Below are 8,877 nucleotides of genomic sequence, written 5' to 3'. Positions count from 1 at the left end.
TGATATAGTTGAGGGAGACAGTATGTGCACATGAACAAATGAAAGCATTTCCACGCAGAAGGTAACTTGGTAACTAAGTACCGAAGAGAAGGTAACTTGCCCAGTGGTAAATATAGGCAAAAGATACACTTCAGTGGAGGCCACCAGATTCAACTACACCCAGACAACTGTGAAGAGAAACCACCCCGGTCATGGTAGGTCTGAGGCGATGAAGCTCCTTACATCCCCGCTGTCTGCTCTAAAGCTGAACTAGAGGGACTGGAGGCCAGGATTTTGTTCTGCCCCCTTATCAGTTCATAAGAAGTAACCCGCACTGCCCCCCACCCCACCCTGGGACTGAGGTTTAGGGAAATCAGATGCACAGAAGGAATGAGCTGTGTTAGACTTCAAGACTGCTCTGAGGATTGTCCCACTGGGTTCTTCTACTTGGATTCATAAGGTTCCCCCATAATCCCTGCTGCCTGGTGTTCATGCCCTTGGGTGTGGGTGGGACCTGTGTCTTCCTTCTAACTAACAGGATACAGTAAGGGTGATGGTGTATGTGTGGTTATGTGTACATGGTTATGTACTTACATTACTTAAGATTGTAGTGTAACCCAACTAGGGAACCCTACATGGCAAGGCACTGGGGACAGTGTCTTGGAGCTGAGGGGAGCCTGCAGCTAACAGCCAATAAGAAAGTGAAATCTTCAGTCCCACCTATAGCTACAAGGAAAGAAGTCTACCAACAACCTCAGTACGCTTGCAGATGGAACTTTCTGCAGTCAAGCCTCAGATGAGATTGCAACTCTAAATGATACCTTGACCACAGCCCTGGATCTAGACCCCAAGCAGAGAACCCAGCTAAGCCACTCCTGGGCTCCTGACCCATAGAAACTATGAGATGATCAGTCTGTGTTGTTTTAAGATGCTAAGTTTGTGGGGGCACCTGGGTGGCTCAATTGGTTGGGCGTCTGAGTCACGATCTCATAGTCGGCTCAGGTCACGATCTCATAGTTAGTGGGTTTGAGCCCCGCGTCGGGCTCTGTGCTGACAGCTCAGAACCTGGAGCCTGCTTCAGATTCTGTGTCTCCCTCTCTCTCTGCCCCTCTCCGACTCATGCTCTGTTTCTCTCTGTCTCAAAAATAAACATTAAAAAAAAAAAAGATGCTAAGTTTGTGGTAATACTGTTATGCAGCAACAAATAATGAATAAAACCCCTATTATACAGTGATAAAATTACCAAAAGCAGGACAACTAATAACCCGCTAGTTTCCCTATATGTCTTTGCCTTATTTGTCTTATTATTTTGTTCATTGGTCTTATAGACACTCATAGAAGCAAACAGTACAGGGACATGGTAACCTGAAGGGCTCTCATGGGAGAAGCACTGTCCGTTCATTTTTAAAGCAGGAAGCAACTTTAAAGATGTCAAGTAATAGTACAGTAGTAGACAAAGTTATCTGCCCAGCATGGAGTCTCTTTTCCCAGACTGCCTCCTGGTTTCCTCTTAAGGAATTATGAGGTGGACCCCATGGATTGTAAATCTAGGCCAACCTCCCTGCGATTTGACCCATTGGTCCCTAGCAGTGGCTCCTCACCACTCTGGTCCAGTTACAAGGTTGCTGCTGGGGCTCCTGTCTCCCAACTTCTGGAAAGGCCATGGCACCTGCTCCTGTTCCAGCCTGATTTTCAGCCATCCACTGATTCTGCCAGCCTTTTGTGCCCTTCCAGTAAGTTTCCTTTGCTTAAAGTTGCCAATCCTTTCCACACCTGGTAACTAAGTTCTCTTACCAAATCACAGAGGGAAACCCAGAGCCAAGGCTTCCCAATTCCCAGACCAGATACTTCTCTGTTTCCTGGGCCTGGTGGAATCCAGCCAAGGAGCAAATAGATAAGGCTTTAAGAAATGCTTATCTCACCAGCAATGCAAGCAACTCACCCACGTTCCCGCAAATTTAAAATACCTGAAAGGGAATGAGATGCAAGGAACCCAGAAAACTGATAAAATTTGATACAAGAAAATTCTTTTAAACTTGGCTTTGAAACAACTTCCCTCAGCCCTCTTCTTTTCAAGTGATTAGTGTTCCTGCAGATAAAGGATAAAGAGATTTTCAGAACTTAAGCAGATAAGCTGTCTGAGCAATCCTATTAATTATATAGAAGCATGTGGGTTGACTGCAGATTCTTTAAGGCATGTATCACTGGCTGGTTTTCAAATCTTGAGAGCCTAAAATAAGAGATAAGCTGGAAGGAAAAGTGTCATTATTTTAGGTTTAAAAAAACTATCAATTTTTAAATCAACTTTTAAAGAAGTGATTTTATATCTCAATGTCTTATTTGAGTACATTCGGGTCAATTATTTGCTCAGCTGGATAAGTAACTAAATGAGGGCTTGTCACAATGGCCAACATTTTGCAGGACAACACAGGTAGGGAATATATTATCGACGTCTTCTGACAGTCAAGTAATTAACTGCATTTTTGAAAGGCTACAGGAAAATCTTCCATTTTCCAGGAGTTAGGCACAGAGTCTCATTTGCCCTGTAAAAACTGAATTCTATTTAAAAAGTACTTACTCAGTTTTTACCATTTGCTTAGCACTGTATCATGCAAAACAATGTCTATTATCTTACTTTGGATAAGAAAAGATCTTGTGTGGGGTTGCCTGGGTGGCTCAGTCGGTTGGACACCTGACTGGTTGGGCATCCGACTTGGGCTCAGGTCATGATCTCTGGGTCCATGAGTTTGAGCCCTGTGTTGGGCTCTGTGTTGACAGCTCAGAGCCTGGAGTCTGCTTCAGACAGATTCTGTGTCTCCCTCTCTCTCTGCCCCTCCCCTGCTCACTCTTCTCTCTCTCTCTCTCAAAAATAAACAAAGAAAGAAAGAAAGAAAGAAAGAAAGAAAATATCCTATGTGTGTAAATCTTCCAGAAGTTTATCCTGACTGAAAACTGTTAGTTACTATTGACTAAAATCTTTCTAAAATGATAATATAGTTCCCCAGTTTCTTAAATAGAGTATTTGGAATCTAATTTTTCTTCATGTTTCAGAAACTCATGAGCACTACTGTTTCTTTAAATTCAAAGTCAACCAATGATGTAGTCCATCTATGACACAGTAATACACTCAGAGGTTGTTAGATGTGTATCCTCCTAAAATAAATGGCTCCAGCGTATTATGCTTTTCATGCTGTTTTTATGGTTGTCTGTCTCTAAGTTCAACTTGTCTCTTCCCTCTACCCTCATGGTAATCTCTCTTCTAACCCAGGAAAACTAGAAGATTCCAGGGGAATTGAGGTCACCACACTCACTTTAATAAACCATTCCAAGTCAATAGATTTCTAACTGCTTAAGAAATGCTCTATCTTTGTCCTGTGGGGTGAAGGCCATGACCTCCATCTCAGGTGTTTCCCTGGCCAATCAGTGGTCTTTCTCACTGTCCACACGAATTCCAACTTGTTGATACTGGGACTCATGATGGAATGGCAGGAATGCTGAATATAAATTATATACCTATATTCATTACTAAAATCCAACATTTAGACAATAAGGGCATTTCTGCATGAAGATACTGTAATTTTTTAAATTTTTATTCATGTTTGAGAGAGAGAGAGAGAGACAGAGCACAAACAAAGGAGGGGTAGAGAAAGAAGGAGACACAGTTCCAGGCTCAAGCTGTCAGCACAGAGTCCAGTGCAGGGCTCGAACTCACGGATCGCGAGATCATGACCTAAACTGAAGTCACACACTTAACCAAGTGAGCCACCCAGGCGCCCCTGCACGAAGACATTCTGAGAAAAACAACATGTCTTAGATGAACCAGGGCAAAGAGTGCGACTTGAGAGTTCAGAAGAATCATTTTTATTGAGCATCTACTATTATACCTACTTGAAAACAACATCGTAAGGTGGTAACCACTGGCCCCATTTTACAAGTCAGGAAGCTAATTTCAGAAAGCAGGAAGAGCATGTCCCAGTCACAACCTAACGGGGCAAAGCCAGCATGGACATGCAGAACTGCCTAACAACAACACCGCACTGATTTCAAAACACCACATTCCTGAGTGCCACCGTACGAAAGCTGCCAACCATTTCCAGACTGTGGTAAGGTAAGCTGATCCTTTTTTTTTTTTTTTTTTAATTATTTGAGAGAGACAGAGACAGAGAGCAAGCAGGGGAGGGGCAGAGAGAGAGGGAGACACAGAATCAGAAGCAGGCTCCACGCTCTGAGCTGCCAGCACAGAGCCTGACGCGGGGCTCGAACGCACACACAGTGTGAGATCATGACCTGAGCCAAAGTCGGATGCCTAACCGACTGAGTCACCCAGGCACCCCGGGCAGGCTGATTCTAGATTGTTCACTGGCAAGGGAGAATAGAGCTTCAAGAACATTACTCCTGAGGTGTCCCTGTTTTTCAGGCTTCCACCTGTAGTGACTTATACTGTACGGAGTCATACAAGCCAGAACAACATTTCACAAAACCCCTTCTTGTTATTATGGTTGTGCTTCTGAGTTGGCCAATAGAGGAATGCTTGGCTTCTCAGATCGAGTCGTTGGTGACTGCTCTGATTCTCCAACTCACCCTTTCAAACCTTTACTTCCCTCATACAATCGTTCAAGGTCTAATTCTTATAAGAAATCCCTTATATCATAACTCACCGTGGTTCTGCATCCCTGATTAAACCCTGACTAGACAAGTGACACTTCGGGGAGCAAAAGGGACAGGGGGATGCTCCAGAGGTGGCCAGGGGCTGTCTGCTTCCCAGTGCCCACAGTATAGGATATGCCAGGAAGATGGCACTTGACAAGCTGTGGATCATTTTGGTTGCCAATATGTTCGCAGCCACAAATCTACGAGCTAAAACATTTTTAGGTCAAAGTGCCCTTTACAGATGCATTGCATGGAACTCAGCCACTGCCTTCTGCAGCTATCTGACTCAGCTCACTTATGATGCCAGGACACTCTGCATCCAAGATCTCACCTGACTCAGTCAGACAGAAAATGCATGGCCCAGGAGCCAAAGTCTGGCTGCTAGTCCCAGCTTTGACCCCCAGAACAAGACACTTTACTTTTTAGGTCTGGTTTCTTCTTTCATAGACATGAGCTCAAGGAAATCATTTCTGAGGTCCCTTAGAAATAAATTTTCATGAAAAGCAAATTCAAAGTCACCAGTGATTCCTAGCACATAAGAAGAAACCACACTCAACCAAAAGAATTTTGTCAAATATGTGGGAAAGGATTAATCCTAGGGAGGAAAGGGGGCTCTTAATGAAAGCACTAATCATCAGACATGAGTACACCCAGTATTCCTCGCGGCTAAAACCAAACAAAGCAGACTTAGAATTTATTGTTGCTATTATTCCAAGAAGTTGTAATTTCCATGAAACTAATCTTACAGGTGGGGAGTCCATTTGTGGCATTGGTTTTAATATGTTGACTTTGCCTATTAGTTCTATAAATTTTTTCTGTCCGTGCCTGTGACATTATTTGAGACGTCCTATGTCATCTAAAGCTTCAGTTTAAAATTTGAGGGAAGTGAACAGAACTGGCAACTCACTCCACAAGTAGCTTTATGAATGGAATATTCTGAATATAGAGCTTGGGTGTCTCAGGATGGGAGAGAAACTTGGAGATCCTCTCATCCAAGGGTTCCCAAACTTCCAGCGTGGACCTCTACTTCGGGCCCCTAAACCAGTCCCATGTTGGCTATCGGAAACCCAGAAGCATCTTCTAAAGATTCTTGGGTTCCTATCCTCAGAGTTGAGTCTGGGGTAGGGCCCTGGAATCGTTTTTTGTTTGGGGTTTGTTTGTCTGTTCTTTAAGTTTCCTGGCTAATTCAAATTTGTTGGTAGGTTTGAGAATGATGATCTGGAAGAATCTTCATCCAGTATTTAAATTGTCATTACAGAACTTCTGGTACTAAGACAGAGTAAGTCCATTACAACCTATCTCTCCCATTGATTATAAACAAAACCTCTAGAAATAATACAAAAGCAATTAGCCGAGGACTCTGAAAAGTAAACAGTAGCAACTAGATTGAGAAAGGAGGGCAAAACTTGAAGAACGATCGGTATGGCAGTGAACTTACTTTCCTTTTTTATTTCTTGGCATTAGTCAGAGGGTGGGCTGATGCTTGAAACTATGCCACAGGACGACAGCAAAACATGTGAAAGGAACCCTCTTTTCTAGACAGAGGATCAGAAAGAGGGGCCCCTGAACCTGAAGATGGGGAGAATTCCTTTAATTTTTCTATTTTTATTCTTTTTTTTTTTTCCTCCGAGTCCTCAACTAGCCCTAAGGTGCACTGCCATAGTGGCAGTGGCGTTGGCATGGGCACTGAAAACCCTAAGACAACCATCCCTCAGGACACAGGTATTGGGGAAAGGGGTCTCAAGAGTCCAAAAAGTATGGGATGCCTATCACCTTCTTCTCGCTCTTTTTTCTCTTCAGGTTGCCCTGGGGCACCCCAGGTGCTCAGAAATGTGTCCCGTGCATGGGCTAAAATTCTCAGAGAGACACTGGTTTTACAGCCAGAGAGCTAGGAAGAAAGACCCCTGGGAGCCAGAGAGTCTCAGGGAAATTCCAAGGATGGGAAAATTGGAGAAGGAAACCCCTGAGGTTTGTATATGAACTATTACCAGTTTCAGATTCACCCCTGCATTAGGCATGCGCAGAACAGACCCCAACAAGAATAGAGATGGCTTTGAGGACTAAACAAGGATAGAAATCACCGCCCGTGTAACAGATTAACACCTGAATGGTGCATGGTAGGCGGGCACTCACAGCACAGCAGAAGCTTTGAAAACTGAGCTGACATTGGAAGCACCACTCTCAGAAGGCAAGACCCAACTGGAGGGATGAACTCAGCCAGGTACGCTGCCTGCTAGAACAAACAATGACTGTACAAATGAATGTTCTCCAGAGGATTTTAAGAGGGCCCAGAGTCTCGCAACATAATATTCAAAATTCCAGAATACAACTCAAAATTACTTCTCTATAGAGAAACAAAAAAACAAAAGGAAAGAGAAAATCTGCTCAATTTTCAAAAGGAAGGCAATCAACAGATGCCAAACCCAAGATGACCCAAGTGTTGGAATTATAAAGATTTTATTTAAAAAAATGTTTACGTTTATTTATTTATTTTGAAGTGGGGGGAGGGGCAGAGAGAGATAGGGAGAGGCAGAATGACAAGTGGGCTCCACGCTGTCAGCACAGAGCCCAAAGCAGGGCTCAATATCACGAACCATGAGATCATGACCTGAGCCAAAATCAAGGTTTGGACACTTAACCAACAGAGCCACCCAAGTGCCCCAGAATTGTAAAGATTTTAAAGTGACTATTACAACACATGCTTTGTGAAGTAAAGGTAGACACTCTTCAAAGGAATGGAAATACATATGTTCTCCACCAAAAACTAAAAACTATAAAAAATAATAAGGTGGAGGGGCGCCTGGGTGGCTCAGTCGGTTGAGCGTCCGACTTCGGCTCAGGTCATCATCTCACAGCTCGTGAGTTCAAGCCCCGCGTCGGGCTCTGTGCTGACAGCTCGGAGCCTGGAGCCTGCTTTGGATTCTGTGTCTCCCCCTCTCTCTGCTTCTAACCCACTCATATTCTGTCTCTGTCTCTCTCAAAAATAAATAAACATTTAAAAAAATTAAAAAAAAAGAATAAGGTGGAAACTTCAGATCTTAAAAATACAGTTTTTGAAATAAAGAGAAATTCATTGGCTGGGCTTAATAACACAAACAAAAATTAACATTCTCCAGAGAATGTAATAAGACCCTGAATCAATAGAGAGTCCAGAAATAGACTCATGCAAATATGGTCAATTGTTTTTCTTTGACAAAATGCAAAGGGACGTCAATGGAAAAAGAACAGTCATTTTAGCAAATAGTGCTAATACAGTTAGACATCCATACCCACAAAAAAGTGAACCTCAACATATACCTCACACATTATACAAAAATAAACACAACAAGGATAGTATGCCTGAATATAAACTGTAAGCCTATCAAACATTTAAAAGAAAACATAGGAGAAAATCTTGTTACTTTGAGTAGCAATCTTGGATACAACTCCAAAAGCATGATCCATGATAGATAAACTAACTAAGTAAGACTCCATCAAGATGAAAAATGTATGTTCATAAAAAGGCTCTAAAACTATTTTTTAAGTGAAAAGACCAGACACAGGCTGGGCAAAACTATCTGCAAATTATATATCTGACAAAGTACTTGTATGTTCCGTATATAAAGAATTCTCAAAACTGAACAATTAAAAAAAAATCCAGTTCTGTTTAATTTATTTTTGTTGTTATTTATTTTTTAAAGTAATATCTACACCCAATGTGGGCTTGAACTCATGACCCTGAGATCAAGAGTCGCATGCTATACTGACTGAGCTAGCCAGGCACCCCAGAACATTCTGATTTTTTTTAAGTGGGCAAAAGATTTGAAAAGTCAGTTTACTATAGAAGATACATGTATGCATGGCACACAAAAATATTCTCAACATCATCGTTCATTGAAGAAGTGCAAATTTAAACCATATTAAAATACCACTATTATGAAAAAGAAAACCAAAGCTAAAGGCATCACAATTCTGGACTTCAAACTATATTACAAAGCCATAATCATCAAGGCAGTATGGTTCTGGCACAAAAACAGACACTTAGATCAATGGAACAGAATAGAGAACCCAGAAACGAACCCACAAATGTATGGCCAATTAATCCTTGACAAAGCAGGAAAGAATACCCAACGGGGGAAAAAAAGACAGCCTCTTCAGCAAATAGTGTTGGGAAAACTGGACAGCATCATGCAGAAGAATGAAACTGAACCAGTTTCTTCTTTATATAACTCAAAATGGATGAAAGACCTACATGTAAGACTGGAAACC

This window comes from Prionailurus bengalensis, chromosome D1 (assembly GCF_016509475.1).
Source record: "Prionailurus bengalensis isolate Pbe53 chromosome D1, Fcat_Pben_1.1_paternal_pri, whole genome shotgun sequence".
NCBI classification, from domain to species: Eukaryota; Metazoa; Chordata; class Mammalia; order Carnivora; family Felidae; genus Prionailurus; species Prionailurus bengalensis.
This window is presented reverse-complemented; position numbering follows the sequence as displayed.